The sequence below is a fragment of the Rhinatrema bivittatum genome, chromosome 7, assembly GCF_901001135.1.
Source record: "Rhinatrema bivittatum chromosome 7, aRhiBiv1.1, whole genome shotgun sequence".
Lineage (NCBI taxonomy): Eukaryota > Metazoa > Chordata > Amphibia > Gymnophiona > Rhinatrematidae > Rhinatrema > Rhinatrema bivittatum.
The window spans coordinates 141909774-141929194 of record NC_042621.1 but is presented as its reverse complement, the minus strand read 5'-3'; the positions used below and the strand labels follow the sequence as shown (position 1 = coordinate 141929194).

General features: G+C 44.0%; 1 protein-coding gene across 2 annotated transcripts in view; it reads right to left on the bottom strand.

Moving 5' to 3' along the window:
* Positions 1-19421, bottom strand: part of CHST3 (carbohydrate sulfotransferase 3) — a 151109-nt gene that overhangs the window by 125269 nt on the left and 6419 nt on the right. The window contains exon 2 of one of the 2 annotated variants that reach the window (XM_029609277.1): positions 17827-17960. The exons of the other annotated variant lie outside the window; for it this stretch is intronic. The gene's annotated coding sequence lies outside the window, so the exon portion shown is untranslated. The remainder of the gene's footprint in view (positions 1-17826; positions 17961-19421) is intronic. 2 annotated transcript variants of the gene reach the window in all.

Sequence of the window (19421 nt, the reverse complement as noted above, 5' to 3'; positions counted from 1 at the left end):
GCCTGAGTACTCTGTTGCCTCTCTCCAGACCCAGACCTCTGCATTGCTTGACTACATTTGCCTATAGCCGCGACCAGACCTCAGCTTTGCTTGCCACTACTTCCTGATTGCCGCCAGCCCTGAGTCAAGCTTGCTCCATGATGCCTCGTCAGCCTACATCCTGGACTTGGTCTACTCAGGCTTCGGCCTGCTCTTGCTCAGGCGCCCCTTGTCTGACTTTGTTCCTTTGGCACCCAGGTCTCCGGGACACTACCTTGTCCAGTGCAAGGCTGTATCATATCTCTACTGCTGCCTCTGGGCTGTTCTCGATCCCTCCATCAACGACAACATACGGAGGCCCACCTAAGTCCAGCTGGCCTTGGTACCCAAAGGCTCAACCAGTGGGGAACGAGGGCTGGTATTGGTGAAGCGCCAGCTGGTCTCCGTCGCTCAGCCCACTTCGTCTGCTGACAGTGGGGTCCTGTAGGTCCCTACCTATGGGTTGCGTCAACCCCACCTCAGCCCAAGGGTCCACCTCTGGCGCAACATTTAGAAAGCACCTAATCTAATCCCCCCCCAACACACACCATTTTAGCTTGGGCTGCATCAAGAGGGACATAAACATAAAAAGCAAGAACATAAGAACATGCCATACTGGGTTATGTCATACTGGGTCAGACCAAGGGTCCATCAAGCCCAGCATCCTGTTTCCAACAGAGGCCAATCCAGGCCATAAGAACCTGGCAAGTACCCAAAAACTAAGTCTATTTCATGTTACCATTGCTAGTAATAGCAGTGGCTATTTTCTAAGTCAACTTAATTAATAGCTTGTAATGAACTTCTCTTCCAAGAACTTATCCAATCCTTTTTTAACCACAGCTATACTAACTGAACTAACCATGTCCTCTGGCAACAAATTTCAGAGTTTAATTGTGCATTGAGTGAAGAAGAACTTTCTCCGATTAGTTTTAAATGTGCCACATGCTAACTTCATGGAGTGCCCCCTAGTCTTTCTATTATCTGAAAGACTAAATAACCGATTCACATCTACCCGTTCTAGACCTCTCATGATTTTAAACACTTCTATCATATCCCCCCTCAGCCCTGTCTTCTCCAAGCTGAAAAGTCCTACTTCTTTAGTCTTTCCTCATAGGGGAGCTGTTCCATTCCCCTTAGCATTTTGGTTGCCCTTCTCTGTACCTTCTCCATCGCAAATATATCTTTTTTGAAATGCGGCAACCAGAATTGTACATAGTATTCAAGGTGCGGTCTCACCATGGAGCGATACAGAGACATTATGACATTTTCCGTTTTATTCACCATTCCCATCCTAATAATTCCCAACATTCTATTTGCTTTTTTGACTGCCGCAGCACACTGAACCGATGATTTCAATGTGTTATGCACTATGACGCCTAGATCTCTTTCTTGGGTGGTAGCACCTAATATGGAACCTAACATTGTGTAACTATAACATGGGTTATTTTTCTAAGTCCAAACAGAGGTGAAAAAAAGACAGGATGAACAATGCAAGCAAACAAGAAAAATATACAGAAAATATAAACCTTCAACCCAAATATACAAAACCTGCAGTTGATAAGGCAGAAAAAGCTTTCAGAAAAGATACCAAAAAGTCACTTGACCTGAAACCAATCAGAGGGCACCATATTAAGAACCAGTGTGATCAACACAAATCAAAACCTTATACAAAATATAAAGTAAACAAACACAAAAACAAAATGAATGAAAACATTAGTACAGAAAATCAACTAAAGGGGACCAAAAACTAGAAATAAAGCTTAGAAAAATACAGACCACTCAATTTTCCTAATTAAGAACCACCAGATGAAACAAATCTAATGCAAAAATCGAACGCTGTTCATACTGCAAGAAATCACCTCTCCACTCCTCCTCCCAGAAAACAGGGTGTGCACTGCTCAATGACAATTCAGCAAAGATCTGAGAGCTTATGTTGTGCAGTCAGTCCCAAAGGGGCTTCAACAGAAGACTGACAGAGGCAACAGCAATGCTCAAAAATAAGCATTTTGGCCATCCAGAGAATCTTAGCCACATAAAGCAGAGAGAGGGAAAGGGCACAAGACAACGTGTGTCACAGGCGAGAAGGAGGAATGAGATGAAAACTTCAAAGCATATTTTTTCTGAGACACCGGATTCACAAAACTAGAAATGGATAATGACAGAGGGCATGCTTTATAATGGCCCCTACGAAGCTGGCCAATGCAATAAAGTGCCTTCAGCAGAATGCAGTTTTATTACCAGCACTTGAACGCACATTTTGTGCATGTAAACCTTTCTGCAGTTGCGTGAAAACGTTTTATGCCCACAAAATGTGGTTTAAAAAACGTTCAAGGAGGAAGTGATGTCGCCATCACTGTTGGGAGCCTGAACAGATTGCTCCCTCTTACCCACTGCTATTTTCTTACATTTAAGACCTCTTGAAGCAATTTGAAATGAGATTCAGGTATTTGAGAAGTTCCTGACCTGATGGCTTCCAAAAAGAAATCGGAAGCTAATACGGAGCGATCACGCCAGAGGAGGAGGAGAGAGAAAAGATGGCCAACGAGCACGGGCCCATAATGGCTGAAATGCAGACCGCCCAAATTTCAGGTGAATCCCTCTCTAGTCAACTGGATGATTTATCACGAGCAGACTTCACCTCTTGGTTTACAGAACTGAGATGTGAAGAAGGAGACATCGGGAGGAGAGATGATGAGCTGGAACACCAGGTTGAAGGGCAAGTGGAATTGACCACTAAGCTGTTCAAAGGAATGTCAATATTAGATTTAATGCAATCAGAGTGCAAGAAAAGCTGGAAGATCTAGAGAAGAGATCCAGAAGATGTAAACCTCCGTTTTAGAGGGATTCCTGATCATGAGGATTATAATGGTGCAATAATGGTGGTACAATCACTGAGTAAGGCTCTCCTTTTGCGGGCAGAAGAAAAGGAATTTTCCAGTGCTGTCAGCATTGAAAGGGCACATCGAGCCTTAGACCTTAAAAGAGGTAATCAGCCTAAAGATATAATTGCCTGCTTCAGAGTTAGGAGAGAGTTCTTCAGGCAGCTGAGAAAGAGGGCCAAGTACTGTGGCAAGGCCATAAAGTTGCAGTTTATTCCAGTCTTTCTCCTCTAACTCTGCAAAAGCAGAACAATCTGAATATGGTCACAGAAGTATTAAGAAAAGAAAACATTAGAATCAGACGGCTATTTCCTTTCCGACTTGCATTCACTATTAGTGGAGTCATTTCTTGGATTAAAACTCCTGCTGAAGCAGCGAAGATCTTGCAGGCAGCAGGGATAACTATAAGTATGGTTATTGAGCCATCTGATCCCACAATCGATCAACCTAAAGAATTTCCAAAATGGCAAAGAACTACTAATGGTCGCCATCACTTATGGAGGCAGTCTGAAGGGTCTACATCTTCCAAGATGTTGGAGACACGAACTGCATATTATTTATCGGTTTGCAGTTATGCTTTTCATATCTGCACTACATTCTACAGTTTTTACTATATTCAGGCACACCTTATTTTGAACTGAACATAATTGGCCTTATGACTGGTATTGCAAAAGTTTATAGAACTTTTTTATATATATATTGGTAATGTTTTCTGTGCTTATTCCTTCTACATGTGTTCTATGAGGGTACTACTTTCTGTTTGAGGTTTTTGTTCCAGGAGTAGTAGTTGCACAGGGAGGTGATAAGGGATGGCTCCGAGGTGACTCCGCTACTGTTGCTGGGGTGGGATCGGGAGGGGGGGGCAGGACAAGGAAAGAGGGGGGAATTAACCAATGGCATCCTTGCACTCCGTTATGAGAGATTCTGTAGACGTTTCAATCAGATCCACCTCGGGGGCTGACAATAGGCCATCAAGGAAATGTTTGGCATATGCTATCTCTTACTCCCTCTCTTTGGGGCAGATTTTAAAAGATTTTCGCGTGTAAGGGGGTTACGCACGCCAGGCCTATTTTCAAAAGGCCCGGCGACGAGCATAAAGCCCCAGGACGCGTGTATGTCCCGGGGCTTGAAAAAATGGGCGGGGAAGATCGGTCCAGGGGTGGGGGTAGGGCGTGGCCAGAGGCCTCTGCAGGGCCGCTGGGCCAGGGGATCGCGCGCCAGCAGTCAGAGCGTAACTTCTACCGGGGGGGGTTCTTTAGGGCTGGGGGGCGGGACAGGTAGGAGAAGGGAGGGGAAGGTGGGGGGGGGGGGGGAACGGGGAAAGCCAGCTGGTCTCCCCAAGGGCTCGGCGCGCGCAAGTTGCACTAGTGTGCACTCCCTTGCGCATGCCAACCCCTGATTTTATAACATGCGCACGGCTGTACGCGCATTTTATAAAATTGGGCGTACATTTGTGCGCGCCGGGTAGCACACACAAATGTAGGCCGCGCACGTAGGTTTTAAAATCTGCCCCTTTGTTTAATATTATATACCATGTGACTTTTTCATTTTATTTATCATGGCACACATTAGATTTGCCTCGATAAATGCCAAGGGGCTTAATTCTCCTTATAAAAGGAGAATGTTGTTTAAAGAAGCATTGGGTTTACAAGCGGATGTGTTATTTATTCAGGAAACATTTAAGAAAGAGAGTTAAAGGTTTATTGAAACTTAATAAACACTACTCTCAAGTTTTTTTAGCCTCCAACTCTGTTAGAAACAAGTATGGAGGGCTGGGAATATTAATTTCCAATAAAACTGTGCCAACTTTAAAATCTTACTTCAGGATGCAGATGGGGTGGTATTTAATTTTGCAAATGTCTACTCTGACTGGGAGCTACATTTTTGTTAATATATATGGCCCTAATTCAGCTCATTCTCATTTTATTCAAGACCTCCATGATAAATTAGAGGATATTATTGGGGACACTTCAATATTGGAGGGGATTTCAATATAGTATTGAATCCTTATGTTGACACATCAGCAAGAAAAAGTGGTATACCCATTAACCAACACTCAGGATTGCATAAAGGTAATTGATCTCTGGAGATTTTGATACTACAATGAGAGAGATTATACCTTTTACTCAAAACCGATGATTTTTATTCCAGAATGTATATGTTCTTAATTGACAAGTTGTTGGTTTCCAAGGTTTCATCTGCTTCCACAGGATCTATAACATGGTCCAATAATGCACCTATTCTTTTGATAGTGTTCTACAACAAGATGATACGGGGAGATGATTTTGGCGTCTTAATGAAGCTTTATTACAAGATACTGATTTTTGTAAGCATTTACAAGGGTTACTTAAGGAGTATGTAGAACAATGATGACGGTGTCATCTCTGCTACATCAGTGTGGGAATGCCTTAAGGCAATGTTGCACTGTTATCTGATTGCAGGGGCTAGCTATAAGAAGAAAGAAAATAATAAACTGAGGAGCAGATTGAAAATCCAAATCAAAACTCTGGAGTATATTCATAAAACATAAAAAAAGGTCCTTGGATTTGATAAAATTAACCAAGGCCAGATAGGAGTTACAATTTAATATGTTAGAGGTATCCCATCAACTGGATTTGACTAAGCAATGCTATTTTGAAGGTGGGAATAAAGCAGGGAAGTTATTAGCCCAATCTTTAAAAGCACATAGGGTGTTGAACCAAATTCTTAAGATCAAGGTCCTGGGGGCAATTATCTATGTAAAGTGTCACATATTAGGGATAGATACTCCCAATTCTATGCCGATATGTATAGAGAACATTCATCTATATCTGGGTTTGAAATAGATGAATATTTATCTATAGTAGAACTCCCTTGTATTGAGTTGGATCAACAGGATTTTCTAAATAGGGACATTACAGAACTGGAAGTTTCTCAAGCAATAAAGGAATTGAAAACTGGAACATCACCGGGCTTGAATGGGTACATGGGTACATTTTATAAAGTTTTTGCTGACCAATTGGTCCCATTGTTAACTAAGATATTTAATTCTTTATTGGGAGAGTCGCAGCTAGCTCCCCATACAAATGTCACAGGTATTACGGTTTTACCTAAACCAGGGAAGGATGCCACATTACGTGGCTCCTATCACCCTATATCTCTGATTAGATCTTAAATTATTGGTGAAAATCTTAGCTAACCATTTAGGGAAACTATTACCTTCTATTGTTCATAAAAATCAATCAGGATTATTCCAGGACGCATGGCCTTTGACAATATAAGGCGGGTTTTGGATTTAATTTGGTGGGCCTGTCATTAAACTATTTCTTCATTTTGATGGTTGTAGACACTGAAAAAGCCTTCGACAGAGTTCATTGGGCATTTTTATTTTGAGTCTTAGAAAAATTTGGACTGGGCACCAATTTTACTTGCTGGGTTAAAAAGTTATACACACAGCCAGAGGTGAGCATTAAAATTAATGGAGGCTATTCCGCTCCCTTTCCAGTTCAGAGGGGCACAAGACAGGATTGCCCCCTGTCACGATTGCTATTTGCGTAGTGATGGAGCCATTTTCATGGAAGATTCAAACCAATCTGGATATTAAGGGGATACAAGTGAGGGATATTCCATATAAAATTTCCATGTTTGCTGATGATATTCTCTTCACTATAAGTAACCCAATACAATCCTTAAATGCCATATTGACTGAATTAAGGTCCTATGGCAGAGTATCTGGATTTAAAATCACCATTGATAAATCAAAGCTTATGTCTATCTGGTTACCAAAGGCTGAGCAAGTACAATTGCAGGCTACTTTCCCATTTAAATGGGCAACCATGTCTATTCAGTATCTGGGCATTCATCTGAGTAGTGAGAAAACAGACTTATTTCATCTGAATTATAAACCACTGGCAGATACGTTGTTTAGAGACTTGGATATTTGGGACAGACACAACTTATCAAGGTTAGTACAGATAAACATTATTAAAATGAATGTCTTGCCTAGATTCTTATATCTTTTTCAAACTTTACCTATAGTCCTAACTGAGGCCTTTTTGAAAACTGTCCAGGCCCAGGTCTTTAGTTTCATTTGGAAGAAAAGACTGCCTAGGGTGACGAGAAGCATTATATACCAACTTATAGCGTTGGGGTTCCCAATTTAAAAAAATATTATACAACAGCACAATTAAGGGCAGTAGTGAAGTGGCAATGGATTATCACTGAACAAGCCATTGCTTGTGATGTGCCTATTATGGGTCAATGTTGGCTTCCTAAACATTGTAGAATGTTATGTACCCAATCTTCTCCCTATAGAAAGCACACATTACAAATATGGGATTAGTGGAAAGGGACTTTTATGGGTAATCCTATTTTCTCAGTTGGGACTCCAATTTGTGATAATAAGGATTTTATCCCTAGGTTAATATCTGGTACATTTCGAAGTTGGAGGAGTCTAGGGTTACAGTATGTGGGTAAGGTTTGGGATGTTGGTGGTATGTTGAGTTTTGACAAACTTTGTGACATGTTACATTTGCCCCATGAAGATTATTTTACATATTTGCATTTATCCCATTATCTGAATTCTAGACCTATCAAATCACATTTAATTAGGGATAAATCCTTATGTAAAAGATTGTGCTTCTCCCCTCAACCCGGCACCAAATTGATATCTAAATTATATATGTATTTGTTGGGTGATTTAAAGTTCAGACCAATGCATCAAAAAGCCTGGGAAAGTGATTTAGGAAGATCTTTGGAGGAGGTGGAGTAGGATGTATGCTTTAGTTATTTAATGTTTAATGTTTATTTAATATATAGTTTATTATATAATATTATATAATATATAGTTTAATATATAGTTTATTTAATGTTTATTTAATATATAGTTATTTAATGTTATTTAAACTCCCCTGTTTCATTGTAACTTCAGAGTTTTCTTTTCACTTGCTACAGTTTGTTAATTTAATTATTTATATTTTACACCCCCTGTTAAATGTAAACCAGTATGTTGTGATGTTTATCTTGAATGCTGGTATACAAAAGCGCTAAAGAAATAAATAAAAATAATGTGAAGTTCCATCTCAGCTATCATGGTTGAGAATGGATATAAATTACTTTATCACTGGTATCTGACACCAACAAACCTCCAAAAGATTTATCCAAATGTATCTCCAAGATGTTGGAGAGACTGAAGACAAGAAGGTACTATGAGTCATATTTGGTGGAGCTGCACAAAAATATTATATTCTGGGATACAGTAATACAATTATTATTTGACAAATTACAATGTAGCTTGCCTAAAGACCCTCAGTTTTTCTTATCTTTTCCTCCTTCAGATCTCAATAAGTTTCAGCAAATGTTGTTTTCACAGATTGCAATAGCTGCACGCATGGTGATTGCTGCACATTGGAAGCAGTTGAAATGCCCAACTATCTTGGAGATAGAGCAGAAATTGTTTTCTATATTTTATTTGGGCAAATTATCTGCCACTCATATGGACAACCTCCAGGTCAGAGATGGAGTAAAGTTTCCTGCGCCAACAAAACTGGTTTTATTTCTATTTTATTGCGAGAGAAGGCTCCTGGGGGGGCGGGGGTTGAACTGCAGCTCCAGTGGTTGAGCACTGCAGCTCTCTCAATTTCGAGGCACCACTGTCTCCCTGAGACTTGTTTAGGATTTGTTTGCACAGCTCGACAGCCTTGTTTCCTTGGTTTTGCAGGACCTCACTTCAGCTCCACACCCCCTCTCCTCTGAGTTAAAATGTGCATTCAGCCTGTGCATTAGAAAGCTGTGCTGAATTTCGACACAGTTTGAACGCACAGCTTTCTGCATCTGCCTAAAGGGCAGCCAGTGTATGTATGTATGTATTTATTTATTTATTTATTTATTTAGAGTTTTTCTATACCGGCATTCATGATACAATCACATCATGCTGTTTACAAATAACAGGGGGTGTAATAACATAGAAATTGAACAAGTGCAAAGAAGCAATAAAGTTACAATAAAACAGGACTGATGGAACCGGGGGAAGAGGAAAAGCTAGAGTAACTAACAGTAATAGGAGTAATTATTTACATTGTTCTGAAACTCTCACTATAGTTGTTGCTGTAATTAGGTTAGGATCTGGAAAGGCTTGTTTAAACAGCCACGTCTTAAGCCTTTTTCTGAATGTTAGTAGACATGGTTCCTATCAGAAGTGCGCAGAGCAGAAGAAACAAAACAAAGTCACAAAAGTTACAGACACAATGAAAAAGCACCCACCCCTGTTTGTATTTGCTGTTACATTTTGGTGTGTTTTTTCCCACCCCCCCCCCCCCCCCCAATTATTTTATTATTTCAAGTACATGACCTAAGTAAGCTACAAATAACCATTTAATGAATGTTCAGCAACATCTGTATTTCAGTCCCTGTGAAAGCGACTCATGGTAGTGACACATAGCAGGCAGATGCTCTTTCAAGCTTTCTCCCCCACAGCTCTGCCAATGCATCTCGAGTGCTCAGCGACATACTAATCACATCCTGCAGCCCTTCACACCCCCACCTCCCCCACGCACACTGTGCAAGCAGATCCATCAGTATCACCTCAGTCCTGAGGTGCCAAAACCCTTACTCTGTCAACTTCGTGCACTCCCTGACCGCCCTTCCTTTTCCCTCTCGGATCACACAAACGGCGCCATCACTGCCCCTCACCTTGGCCACACACACAGAACACAGAGAGAACCCTCAACAAATCCAGAACGTGGGACTGCATATTAGAAATATTAATGATCAGACAAAACTCAGACTAGAAATCCCTGAGAAGCCAGGCTCTTCCACACTGAAGGAATCCAAACAAATGCACAAAAGATAAGAGATGGCACATTTCTCATAGCTGACAGAAAGAACTAAAAGACTTCCCACAAAAGGATGAGCAAGAAAACCTCCCCCTCAGAGAAACAAGTAAAATGACAGCTAGATCAGCAAAATATGTCATATCTTGGCACCAGGCCAAAAACCTAATGGAGCCAGAGACCAATCATCACCAGAACATTGAAATTATCATTTCTCTTCTGTGCTTTGTAATTTTCCTTTTATCGCTTATGCATTATGATAAAAGAAAAAAGTACAAAGCCGTGAACTGACATTCCAATAAAGTTTCTTGAACTGAAAATTATAACAACCCTGGTATTAAGCAGGCCTCGCCATTCCAGGCCTGTGAATCCCTCTGGCCACCCAGTTCTTATCACCGTCTCACACACATATGGGCGCACGAATAGCTCTGCCAAGTACCTCTATCCCAAACACTTGTGCCCACCCCATAGCCATCAGGCAAAACATACATCCTTGTAACAGTGCACAGGGACTTGAACTGACAAAATCCCTAAACAGCTCTGCCAGCATCCCCTGCAATTCAAATACTCGGCTCACACTCATTCCTGCGAATGCACCTCAAACCCGACCTGCGGCACTTCTGCCTCTCCATTCTGAACTAGGGGAGTCCTTTTCAAACACCACCAATCCCGTTAAAGAAATCCCTCTTTTCGTTTTGTGTCACTTCCGATCCAAAACACAAAAAAACCCCCAAAGGCTGTTTTGTTTTAGCCTGTGCTAAATTGTTTTCACCCATGCTAAAACTAAAAAGAAAAGACAACCAAAACAATCTCTTTTCCATACAGCCTGCCAGTGCAACGTAATCCTGGCCTGAAGCTCCTTTAAAAATCCTCAGGTGTGCAAGACAGTACTTGTTTTATAGACGGAAACATTTAAATTGCTAAACCCAAAAACACAACTCAGACAGATCTTGTAATTTCCGAAGAGAGCCGCGCCAATCAACTTCCTACCTGTCCAGTTCCAAAGAGGAAATAAAATTAAAACTGCTGCAGATTATTCCTTGGAGCAGTGGTGTGAATGAGTCATGGGTGAATGGGTAACCTCGCCGAACATTGCAGAGACCATCATGGGGAACAGCAGAAAAGCTTCTCATAATCATTCACAGGACTCGGCGAGCCAGAGTCCAAAAATGTACAACATCTAAGATCGGGGCTGCAAATTTCTCACGTGCTTTTGTTGCCCAAGGGCAGAAAACTTTGGCCCTGCTGCCCAAAGGTAAGGTGGTCTGGTACGCTGGGCCGGTTAATAAGGAGGAGCATCCAGGGCCAGCCACCAAAGAAAAGCTCCGAGGCTGCTGAGAGCCCTGCTTCTCCCATCCTCCACACGGCCACAGGCACAGAGTTGGGAGGCCGGCAATGTGGAAGAGAGAGCAAGAGTCTGTCCCCTCCACCCAGCCTGCATCTCCTCCCTCTCCTGTGTGCATGGGGAAGAGGGGGGGAGTTGCAGGGATCCAGGAGGAGAAATCTCTCCCTCAACCCATGCTGTCCCAGCGCTGCCAGCCTTCTAACTTACCATCTATGGTGTGAGAAGGTGAGGTACGATGGAAAGGGAAGATGGGTGAAAGGGGGAGACAGCACCTTGAAGAGAAAGATGGGGGTCGGGGGATAGATGATAACCGTGAGAAGAGATGGGTTCAAGTTGGAGACATGTCCCAAGGGGAGAGATTGGCGGGGGGGGGGGGGGGGAATAGATGTGCCATGGGGAGAGATAGGATCGGGGGCGGGGAGGGGAGAGGTTCACCATGGGATATATGAGTCAGAGGGGGGGGGGAAAGGTGCAACATGAGGCTCAGGGGAAGAGGGGTATTCTGTAAAGGGATGGATTCAGGGGAGAACAGGAGCAACGCAGGGAAAGATGGTGATGGGGACAGTGGGGATGAGAAGCAGTGTATCTCATCCTAGCTCAGAGAAAGGGAATTCTGGCGCGCAAGGGCCACAAACAGAGCTAGTTTTTGGGATTTCCAAGCTGAAAATTTGCTACATCATTTCATACATTTGCATCAATATCCAGGCTTATTTGCCTAATTTGACTGTTCTGCAAACCAGACTTGTTTGCAGCACTCAAGAACGAGCATTCGCCATGCCTCCTGGCTCCTAAACATTGTCGCTTGGTGCCAAGGGTTTCCTAATATTTTCCAGCCCTGTCCAAGATGGTCCCGAGGGGGCTGTAAAGTCACACAGGAGGTGGTTCAGCTTTAGAACTGGCAACACTAGCTCCAAACGCTGGCTAAGGCCTACAGAAAAGGGAGCACAGCCCATCTTCAGGGAGCAGGCAGGTGTAAGAAGACAGCAAACAGGTTTTTTTTCCTTATTTTCGGGATCCTACTGACAAAAACGGTAACCGGATTCAAGGAAAGGTGGGCTAAGCACAGAGGCGGCGAGACGGTCATGAAGCACTGTGGTAACCTCCGTGGAGTGACGGTCAGTGACATGACTGCACCGTGCTTCCAAGAAGGCACTGGGGTAACCTCCGTGGAGTGACGGTCAGTGGCATGACTGCACCGTGCTTCCAAGGCACTGGGGTAACCTCCGTGGAGTGACGGTCAGTGGCATGACTGCACCGTGCTTCCAAGGCACTGGGGTAACCTCCGTGGAGTGACGGTCAGTGGCATGACTGCACCGCGCTTCCAAGAAGGCGCTGGGGTAACCTCCGTGGAGTGATGGTCAGTGGCATGACTGCACCGTGCTTCCAAGAAGGCACTGGGGTAACCCAGTCACTATGAATCTAAAGGTACAGCCCCTCTACTTAATTGGATATTGAATGCAAAATTTTTAAAGTAGTCATAAAAAAAAAAAAAAAGAGAGCTCTCGGGACATTATGGGGAAGACGTATTGAAGTTCTGCTCCAGGTTTTCGCTGGCGGTTTTCCCATTGAAAATACTTCGCTATTTTCATTCTGGGGCAATTTCTGCACTGAAAGAAAACTAAAACGTCTACCCTTCTGGGTAAGGGATCAAGAGAAGCTAACAAAACCAACCTACCCGCAGATCCTTAGCTCTGAAAACAGTCTTTAGAATGGCCAAACTGTTTTTTTCAAGAAAAACAGACACGTCCACATTTTCTGTTTGTACAACACACAGCTAAGAGTTACCCGTTCTGGAAAACTCACTGCACTGGTCACACATTTAGCTGCTGAGATTTAAAAAAAAAAACAAAGTTATCAGTCAGTTAATATGCTCAGTCACGCCAGCTCTGAAGGAGCTTATTGTATGTAGGTAGATGGGGGGTGCTTGTCAGGAGCTTTCTAACCTTGGGAAGGCAGGAAAAATCCTTCTTGGGTCAAAGTCAAACTGAGATAGTGGAAGGGGTGATCATGCGCCGGTGTTACGGGAGAGCTCGGTCTCTGCCTCTCGCACTTTAACTCCTTGTAACTTCTGTTGTTTCTGTTCTAGAAACCCCCTCGAGTTTTGGTAATGGCAGGAGCCTAAAAAAAAACAGGGTTCAAGCAGAGCAAGCTCTCGCAGCAACCGGATTCATCACTGCACTGACTTGACAAAATTTTTCTTTAGGTAAAAAAAAAAAAAAAGAGTAAATAGTGGAACACAGTAAAGAGGAAATGAGAGCTAAGAAAGAAAGATTGCAATGCACACAAAAAAGGGAATATATAGAGGAGAAGGTAATCTTGCAAGCTTCCTGCAAGCTGTAGCATTGGCCCCCAGCAACGCAAGCCCAGGATCTGCAAGGTGAGGGGATTTCTCTCTTTCCCTCTTGCAGCCCTCTATAAAACCACATCACTCACACGATGCGCCTAATAAGAGAAGAGGAAAACCTTTGCAAACTTTGTCTTTGTACTGACAGGGAGGGTTTAATCCTCCTTTTGGCCTCCGGAAATAGCTCTGCATCAGTTTCTGCTGGCAAGAACTGAGAAACTCCAAAAAAATGTGAAAAGGGATAAGCACAGCTCTCCCTGAACCGTACTGAAAGTGGGTTAAAAAAAATGAAAATTGCAGAATAGGAGCACTGCTGCATGCACAAAATCACAACAGTCTACAGGGAAATGTGCAGAAAGATTCAATGTCCACACTTCTTTGATGCAATCACAATTTTTATATTCAGACGGCTACTCCACAGTGCATTAATACAGAATTTATAGTACAGAAGGGTCCCCCGACACGGACCCGTGTTTTGCCACCAGGCTGCTTCGGGAGGGACGGACAAACAAAATCTTTGTTGTTCTGAATTCAGTTTCAAACTGAATTCAGTTTCAAACATTGGCTCTCCCAGTGACGCCAATGTTTCAAACTGAATTCAGAACAACAAAGATTTTGTTTGTCCGTCCCTCCCGACGCAGCCTGGTGGCGAAACACGGGTCCGTGTCGGGGGACCCTTCTGTACTATAAATTCTGTATTAATGCACTGTGGAGTAGCCGTCTGAATATAAAAATTGTGATTGCATCAAAGAAGTGTGGACACTGAATCTTTCTGCACATTTCCCTGTTAAAAAAAATGAAACCTTCCTTCCCTTCCTTCACATCCTGTAAATGAGCCACAGGTTCCAGGGAACATGAAACTCCTCTGCTCCAGAGCAGCAAAACTAGTAAGTTATTCGTTATTTATTGGGTGCCCACTACCCAAACACAGTGCCCTGAATACTTCAGACACATACAGAGATCCACCTCTGGGGACAAACATAAAGTCTTCTCCACTACTTCATTTACAGCCACCATCATACTTCCCGTCTCATTTTCATTTCGTTTCCCCTCCCTTCCTTTCGTCTCCCATCTGTTCCCTAGCTTTCGGACTCATTTTGTCACTTCTCTACCCTCTTCCCTTCCTCCCATATTATTAGTAAAGTTCCACGGCAACAGTTTTATTTTTATTTACTTTAGTAAACACGTGTTTATTTCTAGCTGGAATTCGTTCCAGCTATTAAGTAATTTTATGTACTTTTAATTTTATTTATTTATTACCTTTTTCTTTTTATTCTTTTCTTTTAGTATTTTCTCCAATGTAAACCACTTTGACAAAAAACTAATTTATAAAGTGGTATATAAATTCTTTTAAATAAATAAATAAATAAATAAATTTCTGGCACAACACGAAAGCTTCCAAGGCTAGACTGAAGAAGGGACAACGTTACTACAGGCAGCGCTTGATATGACCACCTGTCTCCGTGTTTGTACTCTTTACAGTGGCGCCCGGTTACATGGAGGATCAGGTTCAAAACTGTAACCTGGATTCATAACACAAAGAGAATTACCACTATGTATTAGCAACCTGTTGACCATTTACAGCCGTCTCCGTTCCGCTGGGTCTTGCCTCTTGGATGTTCCTAGAGTTAATGTTGTGAGAGGTTGGTCAAATCCAGAGAGAAGCTATTTGTCGTAGTCAGCCCTTTTCTTTGGAAAGAACTGCCAAAGTCTATTCATTTGGAACAGTGTTTAAAACCTTTGAGAAGATTCTTAAAATGTTCCTTTTCAAGAAAGCTTTTAATTCATTTATTTAATTTATGTTCTGATTGCTGTTTGAAGCTGGCAGATGTATAGGCAGAACCATTATCCGGTTTTTGTTTTGCTAGATATGTTCAATGATAGGAAGCAGTGTCACTATCTGTTCTACATGTCTGAAGACCTATACCTTTATGAATGTTTTTACTGTTGTAAGGTGCTTAGAATATGAGATAACACAGCTATAAATGTGACAAATAAAATTAACTACTGACTGACAGTGTGGGAAACTGAGGTACACAGAGATAAAGCAACTTGCCTAGTGTCACCCAGAGGGGCCAATCCAATAAAGTGCGCCCATCTTGGCGCACAGGTTAACGAGCGGTTGGAGACGTGTCCATAACCCCCAATGCAATAAGGGGCTCAGCGCCTCCAAAACGCACGTCCAAACAAAGGCGTAATTAATAGCACTCGTCATCACGTGCAGATGCCATGTAGGCGAGGCTATTAGCTATTACCTGCAATGCAAAAAAACCGCTGTGCGCCGAGCACTTTTTAACCCGTCGAATTCTACACCTGCCCCTGAGCTGGCGTAATGTCTTGCCGCGCATCGAGGGGTCTTCTTAAAAACAGCAGGTCAATCCATTCTGTACAGGGCTTAAGACCTCACCATACTGGACTCAGAAAACACATGCACTATTGCTTGGCCCGTATGCTACCACACATTCTCCTCGTACTTGCCCAGAAAGTCTCGGAAAACACAAGCACTATTGCTTGGCCCGTATGCTACCACACATTCTCCTCGTACTTGCCCAGAAAGTCTGGGCTGACTTGGTCTACTGTAACCAATGACGCTGAGATGTACCGCCGCATATATATGCTGCTCAAATGCAGTTTATTTTAATTCTTCCCACAAATAAATCTACAGAAGGGCCCATGGAAAATATTTTGTTTTCCCTGTCAACTGATCAAAAAATCTAACCTTAGAGATAAATCAGAAAGATGACAGAGGTTTCTTGCGAGACCCCCTTCACCCTAGCCAGCTGCTACTGCGAGGGCAAAAGGTCAAGATGACACTACAAAAAAGAGAGACTCCCACAGCCTGCCTTCCCTTTTTCCCAGAACCAGAGCAAATAGCATAAAACAAAGCTGACAAATCAATACAAGAAGTTGGATGCAAATCCAGCAGTTGTCAGCACACCACTTATGCAGAGCACCACGTAAGAGCTGTCTTGTTCAATGCCTTTTCATTTTGTCTGCCTTGTCTGTGTCTTGGCACCGAGAGATCGCAAGCTCCATGGAGCAGGGACCGTCCCTAGTGATTCTGTGCAGGGCTGCATGTAGCAGACACTCCCTCCCCCTTCCTGCCCTCAGCAATTCTGTTTGTGGGAGCGAAGAGGTGCCCGGCTCTTGTCACTGCCTCTGCAGCTATACTTGGAAACACTTGGGACAAAACCGGTTGCTTATTTATATCATGTATGTCAGCAAGCTGACCACCTCCCATCAGTCCCCACTCTTCTGGGCTTAGTGCTGATGGGGATGGTGGTGCTGCTGGCAGTAGCAATGGCTAGATGGTGGGGGAGGGGGGGAGGTATGAGAGAGAGAGGAGCATCAGAAGGGCATAGCATGGCCCTCAATGAGCATGGCTTACCCCTCAGACGGGCCGAGTCAGTAAAATGCACGGGAGAGCCAGTGCTCCGAGGCGAGCGCCTGCTCTCCCAACGCGCGCCCAGGCCACTCTCCTGGGTGTGCGATTCTGTATGCAAATAAGGGCCCGCGCTAATAAGGAGGCGCTAGGGACACTAGCGCGACCCTAGCACCTCCTTATTGGCAGAAGCAGCGGCTGTCAGCAGGTTTGACAGCAGACGCTTAATTTTACCGGCGTCGGTTGTTGAACCCGCTGACAGCCACGGGTTCAGAAAACGGACGCCGGCAAAATTGAGCGTCCGTTTTCCAAGCCGCGGGCAGATTTGGTATTTTTTTAAAGATTTTTTTATTTTTTTTTTTATTTTTGGGGCCTCGACTTAATATCGCTATATTAAGTCGGAGGGTGTACAGAAAAGCAGTTTTTTCTGCTTTTCTGTGCACTTTCCAGGTGCCGGCAGAAATTAATGCCTACCTTTGGGCAGGCGTTAATTTCTGAGAGTAAAATGTGAGGCTTGGCTGCACATTTTACTTTCTATATCGCGCGGGACTAACTAATAGGCTCATCCACATGCATTTGCATGTTACAGGCGCTGTTAGTTTCGGGGGGGTTGGATACATGTTTTCCACGCGCTATTACCCTTTACTGCATAAGGGGTAATAATAGACCGTGGAAAACACGTGTCCAAATGGGGGCTAATGGTGCGCTGTACCGAATCGGCCTGAGAGTTTGGGAGCAGGATGGGATAAGAAAGGGAATAATGGTGTGGGTTTATCCTATTGTATGCTCTTTGCATTGTTTTCTTAAATCACTTCAGATCTCACCAAGAGTGAGGAGATTCACAAAATAGAAATATAAAAGTAAAATAAATAAAAGGCTGGCATGATGAGCAAGCCAGTTTATAGTAAAGCTCAGATTTAATCCTGCCCTCATGCTCATTAAACTGAGCCCCGTTTTTATAGCACAGCCATTGGTTGCCTCCTTCTTTCCATCCCCAACTTTTGAGTGCTTATTATTACCTAGCGCTCATGCGATGAGAATCTACCAACCTTCTGCTTTCTGGTGTCTTCATTTGGTATGGAGCAGTGGTGTATCCCAACCAGCGTGCCATGGCTCACTGACGTGCCTTCAGATCTGATCAGGTGGGCCAAGGAAAAGTTAACCTAGGCTCTGCTCTTAGCACCTAAGGACAAGAGACATGAGTGGAGGCTGTTAAAGCTGTAGGATCTTCATGCCTCTTCTTTATAGCTAGAGAAGGAGCCCCGGATTGTGATAGTGAATGTGCAGCATGCAGGGCACGGATATCTGGGTGCAGCACACACATTGCACACAGCACCTCCAGCTTCTGTCCTGTTCCCAGGCTGAATGACACAGGGAGCGTGTGCACGGAGCCCTGGACGGGCCTCACTTTGAGTTATGGGAGCAGCAGCAGTGAAGGAGCTCTGGCAGCCAAGATAATTAGCTGAGCCGGCTGCCCGCACCCCACCCCCTTCCCCCTTCTCCTGCACGTGTACATGAAGGGAGCTGATCCATTGTGAGGAGCTCATGGGGGTTTATGTCCCCCCCCTCTCTAGACTGGGGTGGCTGCCTGAGCTCCCTCTACTACTGCTGTTCCTGTAACTCAGAGTGAGTCACATCCACTGTCTCTTTCAGCTTGGAAACGGGACAGAAGCTGGAGGGGGGACTCAAAGGAGGGGAGAGAAAAGGAGGAGGTGCTTGTGTGCACAAAGCGGGGGCCCAACTGGCCGTGCTCTGCAGGCTGCCCATTAATCACCACAAATCTGGGACTCGTTCTGTGGCTCGCACGAGGCGGCAGGCAAGCTCGCACCCGTCCTCGGGAAGGGGCAGCGCCGGCTTGAAGAGCCGCTGCTGGGAGGTGCCGAGGGCGGAGCAGGGGCTGACGTTCCCGCCGCATCCCCGATCAGGTTGCTCTGTATCAGTAAATCCTCTTAAGAACCGAAGGAGAACCGTCAAAACCTTTGGCTGAAATAAAAATCGTAAACTGCAATTTATTTTTTTGGAAAAGGCTCAGAGAGTGTCTCCTTGCGCTTTGATCCCTACTAACCGATGACCTTTGACAGCGACCAGAAGAAAAGCAACTCTGGATGGGGCGGGTCAGGAGGCAGCAGGGACGAGCTGAGGGGGAAACAATGCTGGGCTTTCCATGCCCTTTTCAGAAACAGGGGAGAGACTCTGACTTCCTAGCACAATGCATAGCAGCAAAAGGCTGCATCGAGCGTGATCCAGAGCAATTTCCAAGACAAGTGCTAATCAATGTTTTGCTGAAAATAGGCTGCAACGCCTACAAAAAGTGCAGTCATGCTCCAAAAAGATGAATCGATTTTGAGAATACCAAGCTTAATAGTTCAATCTCTCTCTCTTACTCTCTTCATGCTGGCGATCTGTTTGTGCAGAGAAGAGGTGGTGGGTGGAGGGCAGGGAGCTGCAGCTGGGAAGGGTGCAGGGAAGAAACGTCTCATCATGCCAGTGATCTACTCTCAGAGAAAAATATTCCAGTAGGGAGGAATGGGAGCTTAGTTTTACCTGTGCCACCTTGGTTATTAACTGCATCCCTGAAGCCTTTTGCCGAGAGAAAGAGCAGAGTCACTCCTGCAATAAGGAGTTAGAGAAAGATCATGGCAGC